The following is a 12797-nucleotide window of genomic DNA, read 5'->3' as shown; positions in this document are numbered from 1 at the left end:
GGTGAGTATAGATTACTGTAATTCAATGTTTACCATGCAGATGACAATAAATCCGTCTTCTGCTCCCGCATATTTACTTTGCTTCTAGCCAAACACATTTCACCTATTCATAACAGGCATTTTCAGTGGTTTGTATTTTTCTATTCTTCTTCTGTGTCCATCGATTCTTCTGCACTTGATACATGCAGTACTGAATTGATAGTACGTTAAACTTACACATGTCAGAACACCTAACCTTTCCTGTTGCACACTGAGCATGACGTTGCTTACTCATTATTACGTCACAGTTGTTCAAGAAACATTTCGGATCATGTTGGGAAGACATTTCACTATATTATGTTATTTCTTACCGGATGTCAATCACTTTGTACTTCGATTGTCTAACTTTTTTACAAACTAGGCCACCCACTACATTCTATCACTGTGGGAGCGATGAAAACTGCTTATTATAATTTTATTCAAATGCACCTGATGGCAGACGATGTGGCAGATTGTTGTCTTTCGAAATATTCCGATTTTGGTTTCCTATGACTTCTGTGAACCTAATAAAAATGCACAATTGCTGCTTCGAAAATACCTCTGTGAATTTTCTATCTCAGCCTCATACATCATTATTTGACCTTCTTCTGTAAGTCCCGTATTCTTACCTGGATGCTAAGCGACAGTCTTCCTCGTATTTCTGGTTCTCTTTCTTTCTGTCTCTCTCCCTCTCCGCTTAACTCTCTGTCTCTCCCCTCTCTCCCTCCCTCCGTCTGTGTGTGTGTGTGTGTGTGTGTGTGTGTGTGTGTATGCGCGCACATTAGAATGCACTCACTAAAAGGTGAAAGGTGGTAACAAAAGTTCAGACACGGAGAAAAGCTTCGGAGGCCATATGCAGGTTTTCACGTGACGCTGCCATGATACGATCATTGCATGTCATCTACTTGCGGCTCAGAAAGTCGCTGAACCCGTCAGGCTTTTAATCCAGCGCGACATGAACGAGAAAGCGTGAACATGCGCACATTTATCTATATAGGCACTGTTATCATCCTTTTCTTAAGTTTCTTTTGTTTTTCTAGTCAACTATGAATTTCATGCCCAAAAGTAATAGAAATTATTATTAAACGTATTAAAATGTTTTCGAAATAAAAGGAAAGTAGGAACTTGAAATCAACGTTAAATATGGAAAACGACATTGTTAGGTGATACTTGGCAATGTCTTTGTAACTCAACCAATCTGTGGGCTATTACTTTTCGATGTACCTTTTTCTGTGAATCAGAGTTTGTAAATAAGTGTACTAATGTTTGTATGATGAAACTGGATTTCAAAGTTAAATAAATGTTAGTTGTAAGCTAGTCGTAAGTAAAACCGCAGGCTTAGTAAGGGAAATGCCATATTGTCAGGCAGTACAGGGAAGTCGCAGTTGCAATACCGCTGGGCTCGCCAGCGCACCATCAGTTGAGAACAGCGCAGAGCAGAACGTGTGGGCTCAATTGAATTTGTTACGGAGGTACAAGAGGAAGAGTCGCGCTGCCACTCTTGTATTGATAAATAGTCATAATGCATGGTGCTGAAGTACGTAATGGCTCGACGAATATCTGGTGTGGACGGGCGAAATATATGTCATTAAGTGGACAAACTACAATATCACAAGCCGATGTTAATTAACATGAAGAGTAGTGTGGGCTCAATTGAATTTGTTACGGAGGTACAAGAGGAAGAGCCTGTGCCACGCGTAGTAAACAAACAATGTCTTACATTGGATCGACAACATCACAATCTGAAGTAAGATCCAACCAGTTACTTGGTCAGACTTGTATACAGCTAACCAGCGTCGTAGTTCATTTTTGTGTTTGAATAATATCGAGTTATTCCAAGTGCTGACTATTAATTTTGCCTGAGGCTAAATACCTAAGTAGGGCGCGCATGCTTAGCTAAGTGGTGACGTGTGTTCATTTTTGTGTTTGAATAATATCGAGTTATTCCAAATGCCAGCTATTAATTTTACCTGAGGCTAAATACATATGCAGCGAGGGCATTCTTAGCTGAGTGATAATGTGTGTGCCTGCATTGCAGCGGGTCCGGGTTCGTTTCCCGGCCGGGTTAGAGATTTTCTCCGCTCGTGAACTGGATGTTGTGCTGTCTTCATCGTCATCTCCTCATCACCGACGTGCAAGTCGTCCAGTGTGGCGTCACTTGAAATAAGACTTGCACCCAGTGTCTGAACTTCCCCGGAAGGAGCCTCCCGGCCATCAATGCAACACGATCATTTCATTTAACAAAGTAGGATCCACTCTACCCACTATTTATAATACCAAAAATCAGAATGGTTGAGAAACTACTGCAGTGTTCCACGACAAAAATAAGAGTAATTAAAATTCAATAATTTGCGAGACAACAAATAACAGAAGTACTCAAGTCTAGTATTCAGTAATTTCCGAGACTGTGCTCAGCAAATTCAGTTAAACACATTTTTTGTGTATGTTTTCATCTATAAATACGCTTTCATTTTACGCAACCGCAGTCAGTCAGAAATGTGTTTTACCGTCTTGAGCCAACAATAGTGGCAATTGCAATAAAGATTAACACCAATTGTTAATGAAGAGTAATAAGAGTTGAAGGTGCAAGAGACAAATTAGTCAGTAAAACCATACCACGAACTTTGACATTCTTTTACAGTCGAAATTTATACTTCGCAAACTACGAAACTGTAGCTCACAGGAAAGTGATTATTGAATGACGTTATCTCATCACGATAGGTTTCAAGCTAAATGATAGCATTCAGAAATGAATAAGCATAAGTAACCTCTCGAGCAAAACTAAGGACAGTAACAATTGCAGTGAGTGACGTCACGAAATTTTTGTATTTACCTAAAGATCTATAACTGATGAGATTTTGTTGTTATTTCATTATTACCAATTGATTTTCATGAGCTGCTGCCTAGCTGAAAGTATTTGTTCACTGTGACATATCCATTTGAAAACACGTTAGAGCAGTATTTACCAGTTTTGTGCTGTTTTCATCTTGCAACAAAACCAAGCATTCTTACGTGCGTTTTTCACTGTTAACAGACAGTGATTATAATGACAGTAATTTTGTTAACGTAGTGGGATGTCTACCGTTAATTTTCTTTAACTAAACTTACAGCGTTTCCCAAATTTAACTGTCTCCTGTACTTCCATCCAGCCAAATTTTATACTCATTTAACCTTATCGGAGTTTTCGCTTCTTGTCTTGCATGCTGCAAGGACACGGCTTTGGCGATTCGGTTATAACTGCACCTACATTTCAATGATTTCATTTATTCTTTTTATTTGTGGGAATGGATACCTTTCCCACGCAAAACAGGACTTTAGGTACGAGGTCTATTATTAGCTGGAAGTGTAGTGGATGGCTATATCTTAATTACATTAAAGATCGCCTGTGTTTATATGAACCCTCGAACTCTACACCTCCCGAGTCCTCGCCCCCTCTCCCAAAAAAAAAAAAAAAAAAAAAAAAAAAAAAAAAAAAAAAAAAAAAAAAAAAAAAAAAAAATCTGCGGATTAGCTCACCGGATACTGTCCATCATCTTCTCAAAAGAGCACGCTGGTATTTTCTAAGCACTGCAGATAGAGTAGAAGTGGGACCAGGGTCTCATGTGGGCCTCCTCCACAGACAAGAGTCGAGGCAGTGAACTGGTGTGTATGTACAGGGTGTTTCAAAAATGACCGGTATATTTGAAACGGCAATAAAAACTAAACGAGCAGCGATAGAAATACACCGTTTGTTGCAATATGCTTGGGACAACAGTACATTTTCAGGCAGACAAACTTTCGAAATTACAGTAGTTACAATTTTCAACAACAGATGGCGCTGCAGTCTGGGAAACTCTATAGTACGATATTTTCCACATATCCACCATGCGTAGCAATAATATGGCGTAGTCTCTGAATGAAATTACCCGAAACCTTTGAAACGTGTCTGGCGGAATGGCTTCACATGCAGATGAGATGTACTGCTTCAGCTGTTCAATTGTTTCTGGATTCTGGCGGTACACCTGGTCTTTCAAGTGTCCCCACAGAAAGAAGTCACAGGGGTTCATGTCTGGCGAATAGGGAGGCCAATCCACGCCGCCTCCTGCATGTTTCGGATAGCCCAAAGCAATCACACGATCAACGAAATATTCATTCAGGAAATTAAAGACGTCGGCCGTGCGATGTGGCCGGACACCATCTTGCATAAACCACGAGGTGTTCGCAGTGTCGTCTAACGCAGTTTGTACCGCCACAAATGCACGAAGAATGTCCAGATAGCGTGATGCAGTAATCGTTTCGGGCCAATGATTCCTTTGGAAGAAATGGCGGCGCAGACCAGTACTTTTTGAGGATGCAGGGACGATGGGACTGCAACATGGGGCTTTTCGGTTCCCCATATGTGCCAGTTCTGTTTATTGACGAAGCCGTCCAGGTAAAAATAAGCTTCGTCAGTAAACCAAATGCTGCCCACATGTATATCGCCGTCATCAATCCTGTGCACTATATCGTTAGCGAATGTTTCTCGTGCAGCAGTGGTAGTGGCGCTGAGGGGTTGCCACGTTTGAATTTTGTATGGATAGAGGTGTAAACTCTGGTGCATGAGGCGATACGTGGACGTTGGCGTCATTTGGACCGCAGCTGCAACACGGCGAACGGAAACCCGAGGCCGCTGTTGGATCACCTGCTGCACTAGCTGCGCGTTGCCCTCTGTAGTTGCCGTACGTGGTCGCCCTACCTTTCCAGCACGTTCATCTGTCACGTTCCCAGTCCGTTGAAATTTTTCAAACAGATTCCTTATTGTATCGCTTTTCGGTCCTTTGGTTACATTAAACCTCCGTTGAAAACTTCGTCTTGTTGCAACAACACTGTGTTCTAGGCGGTGGAATTCCAACACCAGAAAAATCCACTGTTCTAAGGAGTAAACCATGTTGTCTACAGCACACTTGCACGTTGTGAACAGCACACGCTTACAGCAGAAAGACGACGTACAGAATGGCGCACCCACAGACTGCGTTGTCTTCTATATCTTTCACATGACTTGCAGCGCCATCTGTTGTTGAAAATTGTAACTACTGTAATTTCGAAAGTTTGTCTGCCTGAAAATGTACTGTTGTCCCAAGCATATTGCAACAAACGGTGTATTTCTATCGCTGCTCGTTTAGTTTTTATTGCCGTTTCAAATATACCGGTCATTTTTGAAACACCCTGTATGATCCAATCGATCGTATTGAACGAGCGCAGTTAAGTGGATCAACGTTGAGACGCAAATGAATACCGGAGAAAGAGCTATCGTGTCTGGAAGTGTCCATAAACATGAATGAAGTTGTCCAGTTTGTTGATGTGTCCACGCGGATTGCCTAACAGGTCTACAAGTAATACTGTACCACTGGCAGCGAAGTCATGACAACTCATATCAAACTCAACAGGAACTGCTATGGTTAGTGTGAATGGAACCGCTTTCAGCATGCAGTGGCAGTAAGGCGCCTCAGAAAATGTCATTGCTCGAAGCGGCACATAAGCCTGCAAGTCTTCATTGAGTCGGAAAACACAGAAACTGCGCAGTAGCTGACTGGAGGTGTGCGTTGCGATCCAGTTAGTCAGGACTTTGTCTCACACCAGGTGATGCAAGGCGTCGACTGGCCCGACGGCCAACTTCGGCGTTTATCTCGCAGCCTCTGGAGGCTCTGATTCAAGACAGAGATGATTCTCTGATGTTTACGAGGTGTTGCGGCGTGGAGTTGCGTTCTACAGAAATTACAGTTCAGTACTTTGTTACACTGCATAAATAGCATATGAAAAGGTTTGATTACTGATAATACTGGTAGCATTGGTAGGGAGAGAAACTTTAACCAATTAGTGAAGGAGAAATCGGAAACCGACGTCTTCCCTGTTTTGTTTTTTGTTTTCTTTTTGTATATATTGGGTACACAATTAAAACAGTACATCGTTCATTTTTAGTCTATTGCATAGTTACACCCATATGTAGGGGAAGGCGGGGCAAGATGGGGAAGCTAACTTTAAACCCTCACAAAAGGGACAAAAATAAACAAATTCAAGTAGGTTTACCTATCATTTGTTTACTTAACCATTGAATTACAATGGCATGCAATGAAACCTGCTAACTTGTCACATTTAGTTAGAAATATCTCGATTTGAAACATAAACTAGCATTTCCCCGTCTTACCCCATACGCGGGGTAACATGGGGAACTAGCATGAATTCATCTCTGAAGCTTAAATAAGGACAGGAATAACGAAATCATGTGGCGATAACGTTTCGAAACATGGTTCAGCGAATTGAAGAATCAGGTATTACGTTTTATTTAGGCCTCTTACTTTCACATAATACACTTTGTAACAGATCGAAAAACCGATCTACAGCAACTCGATTCAACCCCATTGCTCGTGCGATTGATGTGGCCTCTGGTTTTCATATTGTTAAGGTAGGATTTCGTGCAAGAAACCCATTTAACCAATCTCTTCCAGCAGATTTGGCTGCAGTATTAAATGGATGTTTGATGTTGTTTCGTTCAGCTGGCTGAAAAGCAAGCTCACAAAGTTCTTTAAGTGTTAGGCCAAAATACTGTCCTTACATCTGTGTTAAGTAAAGTTCTGCCTCTTGTCCTGTGGTAAACACACTAGTGGTTGGTCCTAACCTTTTCACAACTGTATAGCCAGGATTAGCACGTTTCTTTGCCAGATGTCGTTCAATCGTTGTCTGTGGCACGTTGAATTGTCGAGCTTCCCTGAAAGAACCCATATGACCTTCTACAACAGCATTTACAGCGCCTTCCATTGACTCCAATGACCAATCTTGTCTAGACGTTTGTCGCCGATACTTGCAAACCATCTGAAATAAAACACGTGGAACGTACTATTGAGTCAGATCATTCCTGGTAATCTATATTATATAATAAATACCATGTTCCCAATAGTCAGTCGTTAAAGCATAGCAAGAATACTGACTTTGCACGTTTTGTGTATTTTTATTCACCATATAGCCTAAAGCATAATTTGTAATTAATTAGGAAACATTGGAATAACCAATACCATTCTATTTACAATTGTATTCAACGTATAATGTATGTGTTCAAAACCCGCAGCGAGGTAATCACATGAGACGATAAGAACGTAATGGTTGGACAAATAGTAGGGGCAAGACGGGGAAGCTCCCCATCTTGCACCACCCCGTCTTGCCCCCTACCATGCTGTCAGGTTATGTTACGCCTACATGAACACTATTTAGTGAACATTGACTACTGACACAGCAGTTTACTGTTAATAAGACGTACTATTCAGTGCTATATATAGAGTCTGGACAAATGTTCACGAAACACATGTTTTAGGACCTCGAAAGGTGTAAAACATTGCAAATCAGTATAACAATTGTACGTAACTTGCTCACAAAAACCGCCGCGAAACTAAGGTTCAGCAATGTCAACATACTGGGAGCTGTGCATTGATGAAGTTGGCGTAGCTATCCACAGACGGCAGCACTCTAACTGTAGCTTATAGCCCTTCCCCGTCTTACCTCACCTCCCCGTCTTACCCCGCCTTCTCCTAATATAAATTGCATTTTAATTATATTTGATGCTAGTACAGTTTACCTGCACAAACATAAGAAATCTAAATGATAATTGTTGTTCCTTTGTACTCAATGTAAAGTTCTTCATCAAGATCAAGGGAAGCAGCTTTTGAATATCGACACATGTTTTATAAAAGCTCCACTAAGTACTGAAGCGATGTTTTATATATTTGGTTCATTTGGCGTTTCTTTGTGAGAAAATTGCATTTTTAGTGCTATATGATCAATCGGTATTTTTTTATATTTTTATTACGGCGTCCCTCTCTTTCACGGTCCAGATCGACAATTTCCGAATAAAACATAAGTTAAACACTGACAGTTTCAATTTGCTGCAAATGCTGTTTATTTTTAAGTAGCAAACAGGTCAACTATTTAGAACAAAATATTCTATAGGTTACGCGGCAATTTCCGTATCCTCACTCAGTTTCTAGGTAGTTCACTGCTTGCGCATTCTAGGGGAAACTAGTATGGCACTCATTGCATACGCATCGAAACGCGGTAACGCTGAATAGGTTAGCAACACACCTAACCTACAGGTAATGCAGTTCTGCTCCTAACTGACCAAGCCAATTAGCAAAACTAGTTCAAAAAATGGTTCAAAATGGCTCTGAGCACTACGGGACTTAACATCTATGGTCATCAGTCCCCTAGAACTTAGAACAACTTAAACCTAACTAACCTAAGGACAGCACACAACACCCAGCCATCACGAGGCAGAGAAAATCCCTGACCCCGCCGGAAATCGAACCCGGGAACCCGGGCGTGGGAAGCGAGAACGCTACCGCACGACCGCGAGATGCGAGCAGCAAAACTAGTCTACGCTTGCTTGTAACAGCCTTTGGTAGCCTTCGGTACTACAAACCCTGTTTCCGTACCATGACGTGGACCTGCTCATTCAGGTTACCATCAACATGAACCGGAGCGTTTTATTACAACAATTTCTGTGACCGCTTTTATGATAAGTGTGCCGTAAATACTACCGTATTCCAAGACGACAATAGCCGTGTTCATAGGGCTGCACACATCCCTTCCTAGTATGACAAACATTCACACATCACGCAGCACCTCGACTAGCCCATTCTAACCCCGCAGTTTGCTAGCACTACAGGGTCTACTCATTAAGGAGACGTTTAAGCCTGATGTAGCTTATCTGTAGAAACTTGCTGACTTTCCTCTCCGAACAGAGGCCACTCTCAAAGTGGTGTTTTAGTGTATTACCGAGATGACTCTTGGACTAACTAATTATTTCTTAGCACGAACACTGGAATTCTTTCTGTTTTGTAACCTCTTTTTTTCTTGTCTAACTGCTCTGTTATCTTCCTACTTCCAGGTGCCGAAACACGCCGTGAACGAGTGAAGAGAGTCGGTACCAGAGGCTCTTTGTCGCTCAGTCCTCGCAATTGCCTGCTGAAGAATCCAGTCCTGACCTACGGTAACTTAAAAGCCGCTTTTCCATCTGTTAACATGCCTATGCGTACTTTGTGAGAGGTAAAAGATCTTGCACCGTTATTGAAATATTTTATTAAAAATTGTTTCTTGATGTCTTATGCTTAAATTAGTTGCATTCCAAGAGATTTTCAATATTTGCTACATTAATCTGCCGAGAAAAATCCTTGCGCCACAGGAATTTTTATTATACACATACTAAATTACACAAGGAATGCAAAAAGTTATATGTTTCGTTTTGAAGAAAGTGAGGTCAAAGTTCGTGTCGCGGCACCCACATTAAAGGTGGTGCTATCGACTGATCTGTAAACAGAAACAAATTTTACGTTTTATAAGAAGCAAATAAGAGCCCTGCTGTCTAAAATATCATTGAAAAACAAATTGAACTAAGAAGATATTTGAATTTAAATATCATTTTAAATACTTTTGTTCTTCAGTCATGTTTTAAAATAGATCCTATTTTAAGACACTTGAATAAATTTGCGAGATTGTAAAAAAAATTCTGCTGCCAATTTCTCAAAAGGTCAATTGAAGATAGGCAGAGCTCGAAACGCGTAACGAATGATAAAATGGGTCTTCTCACTGCTACTTTTCGACCAACCAGTTACATTAAAGCCGTTTTCATCAGAGTGATTACAACGGTCACAAGCCTCTACTATGACTTTCAGTCACTTCTACAATAAAGAGAATTTTGGCCTGAGACTGACTGTTGTATGATACATGATTTTATACTATTTGCTAGTGATCCTGTGATGTCTAAAATTCATACTTGAGAAATGATAGTACCACATCGACGTAGTCTGCGCCTGGCACCATGGTCCAAATTCAACATAGAAAAGTTTAGTATTGGAACACGCCTTCCTGGATATTCAGAGTGAAATTACGGAAAATTTTTATCTAAAGAAAACGGGAGGTTTAACTTACTCACGTCACTGTGAAAGTCAGTCTTTGTTACTATATTATCTTTGCCAAGGGGCCCTTGACGTATAGTAATTTGAACACTGCACTTACCACAAAAATCCATTTTGCAGGTTTTCAGCATAAGAATAGCGTTTGATATAGGACGCTAAAAATTAAGAAAAAAGATCTTTCAAAAATATGTTCATTTTATAGCGCATATATTGATGTATAGAACATATATGTTCGGTGAAATATAAGACATGTTGTTCTGTGTTAAGTGTATTAAAGTGCAGTGCTACGCCTCTTCATACAGCATTCTTCTATACACGTCACTGTATTTCACTCTGTGGAATTCAAACGCATATATTTTGTAGTGAAAGCCACCAAACCTATGTTCAGGATAGTGGAAATTAAAATGTCCTGTGGTGCCTCTCCTGGTTATAGTCACTGTATTTCGGTCTGTGGAATTCAAACGTATATATTTTGTAACGGAAGCCATCAGACCTATGGTCGGGGCAGGGGGAACTGAAATGTCCCGTGGTGTCTCTCCTGGTCCCGCTTAAAAAAGTACTCACAAGTAATACTTGATGGAATTAACTATGACCAGGGAAACAAGAACTCTTCAGAAAATTTGCACTCTTTATTGCCTATTCGCTAATAACTTTCTCTTTTGTGTGATATAAAATCAAATACAGGAGACAAAACACCAATAAAGTTAACAGACAAGCAAGACAGAACACATTTCTTCAATGCTTAGGTCCCAGCATATTTTTCTCATTAATCTAGTAGCTACAGTTTTAAACGGCGTGCTTTCCTTTCTGTGAAACAATCTATTACCTCAAAGTTAGTCAAACATTTTGCTATACGAAATATCAAAATGTCTTTGTCTAATACTGAAGAAACTGTTAATACGAATGGTACCCGAAACTGGTGTGGTTTCTCGATTTGATTACGTCTATTTTGTCACTGTCTGATAGATTGTCTAGCAGAATCTCGCACAACGCAAATATCACAGTTAAGATGACGTGATACATAACGAACGCAGTTCATTGTCAGCATCATTTCCCGAAACGTGTCGTTTCTGTGAGTTGCAACAGCCAAATGCCATTGTACCGTGCACCCACAAACTCTCCGTAGCGGCGAGCCTACCGTGTCTTACCTTGCGAGGCACGTAATGCTGGCGGCACACTCAAGTCTCGCCTGCACGTGCTCCGTGGACCTGTAGCGTTAGGGTGGATGCAGAAGTGTTGCCTGTGCGTTGCAGTTGATAGTGGTGTTATTGTCCAGTTCTTGTGGAAACTGAGTGTAATGAGAATGCTTACCATTGCAGAGAGAGCGTTTTTAGTGGAAGAGATTTACCGTGCAGAAGGAAACTTCACGGAGTTTGTGAGGTGACAACTTCGATTGCGTTTTTCTGCTTCGAGGTGCCCATATCGTGACATTGTACGTGATTTTATTTTCAAATTCCAGACAGCAGGTTCAGTTCATGATGCACCACGAACTGGTAGGCCTACAATTTTAACAGAACGGAAACTTGACGACATTTCGGAACCCATGTTGCGGAATCCAACAAAATCAGTGAGGAGGTTATGGCATGCGAAACGAACAACGTTTTGTGAATAGTTTCAGATATTTGCCAACCACCGTAGAGCTGGTTTTTTATATCGAACCTTTTTCACTAATAAGGCTTTGTTTCACCTATTAATTCCCAAAATTCATCAATTTGGTCATCAGAAAATCCACATGGCTTAAGAGAAGCGTCACTGCAGGCAGAGAAAATCGGAGTGTGTTTTACCACAACGCGACATCAAATTGTAGCGGAGATCTTTTTCGATAATACCGTCACTTCCGATATATATTGTTCCCTGGTAATTTATCCATTCATTGCCCTGCTGAGTGAAAATGAGATCAATTATTCGCTTTTCCAACAGGATAACGGCACTGCTCATACGACATACCCGCCCCTACGACTTTTAGAAGAAATCTTTGGAAAATTATGAAAGGTCTCTGGCCTCACCAGATCTGTCTCCGTCCGACTGTTTCCTTAGGGGGCCGGCTAAAAAAATGGTGTATGAAAAAACCCAAAGGCAATAGATCAACTGAAGAGAGCGATGATTGATTATGTGCTTACCATTACACGTGAAAAGCTGTTAAAGGTGTTCGCATACGTATAAATGTAAATGTGTTGAAATGTGCATTCAAGAAAAGGGAAAACATTTTCAGCACCTGCTGTGATACATAGTTTCAATTGTAGTAACGTTCAACCCCACCTCCCAACAAAACCGCAGCCACTATAATCCGTTCACCGTAAGAATAAACCTGATGTAAGCATTACACTATGTATTCTTCCGCGTTTGTTAGAACCTCAATGGATTTCCGTTTCACGTGGGACTGCAGCCAAGCTGTCTCGAGTACTGTCAAGTACGATAACAAGGGTACGCTTTGAGCTGTGCGTTACTCGCACATCGACTTAGCAATAATACGGAGCAACAGCTTTACCGGCGCTTTTACCTAGGGCAGCACTTTCCGGTCAGCTGGTACAGCTAGCCTGCAGTGACTTGGCCAGCTGCAGTTCACACGTAAAAAGAGACGAGCAGAAGAGCAATACAACTTCGAGGGTCATTTAATTTTTAAGCAGAATGAAGTATTACAATGCAAATCTCCCATAATACGCTCCTTAGACGACTAGACGAAAACCGTAACACATTATCGTTTATAGCTAACGTACTATTGTAAGTAAAAGCAAGAGTGATGAAAATTCCTGACTTAACCACCCGCAAATTTTTTGCATAAGCTGTGTATAACGTAAAAGAGTATTGAAGGATCTCACCGTATACTTAAACACTGAACAGGCTTTCATAAAACATCGA

At 40.9% G+C, this 12797-nt stretch overlaps 1 protein-coding gene across 2 annotated transcripts in view; it reads left to right on the top strand.

The window, feature by feature from the left end:
• LOC126412724 (uncharacterized) overlaps positions 1–12797 on the top strand; it is an 803546-nt gene that overhangs the window by 519048 nt on the left and 271701 nt on the right. For both annotated transcript variants that reach the window (XM_050082449.1, XM_050082451.1), the window contains one exon: positions 8912–9013. The gene's annotated coding sequence lies outside the window, so the exon portion shown is untranslated. The remainder of the gene's footprint in view (positions 1–8911; positions 9014–12797) is intronic.

The sequence above is a fragment of the Schistocerca serialis genome, chromosome 7 (assembly GCF_023864345.2).
Source record: "Schistocerca serialis cubense isolate TAMUIC-IGC-003099 chromosome 7, iqSchSeri2.2, whole genome shotgun sequence".
Lineage (NCBI taxonomy): Eukaryota > Metazoa > Arthropoda > Insecta > Orthoptera > Acrididae > Schistocerca > Schistocerca serialis.
This window is presented reverse-complemented; position numbering and strand designations above follow the sequence as displayed.